We start from the raw sequence: 629 nt of genomic DNA on the forward strand, positions 1-629 counted from the left end.
AATTTTATCAGCCAATTTCTTACTATTCTATTTTCGGGTTCAAAATTTATGTGCAGAGTGTCATGACTATGTAACTTTTATCTATTACCTAGCATCGGTTGAGGTTCGGCACATCCCACTAGTTGGAACTTACAATAGAAATGCTTATGTCAAAATTTTTGGATTCTGCTTTTGAAAGAGAGGAAAAAAGTACACAATGAGAAATAGATTACTTGCTGCTATGTACCCAAAATGCGAATACCATACTTCCATACTCCATCGGCAATGTAACAACGCAGAGTTACATTTTTATGTTTTTTGCAGAAAAATGTACAATCAATCTCAAGGTCAAATGTGACTTTATATTCCATGCACGTTGTTAAGATTCAGCACAAATTAAGGAATTCAAGCCAACTAGGCCCAACTGTGTTGAAATTTGTGCTAGATAGAAAAACATAATTTAGAAAGCCTAAAGTAAAACAGAGTGAAAAAAAATAAAAATAAAAAATTAGGCAACTGCTTTCCTAGTTGCTGGTCCATGACGTTGGAGGATGATCGTATTACTTAATGATAAATCAAAACTCATTATAAGTGAACCTCTTTGCACTTAAATATACATAGAAAGATGCAAGTGTTTAAAAGCAAGAAAA

The sequence above is a fragment of the Malania oleifera genome, chromosome 13 (assembly GCF_029873635.1).
Source record: "Malania oleifera isolate guangnan ecotype guangnan chromosome 13, ASM2987363v1, whole genome shotgun sequence".
NCBI lineage: Eukaryota > Viridiplantae > Streptophyta > Magnoliopsida > Santalales > Ximeniaceae > Malania > Malania oleifera.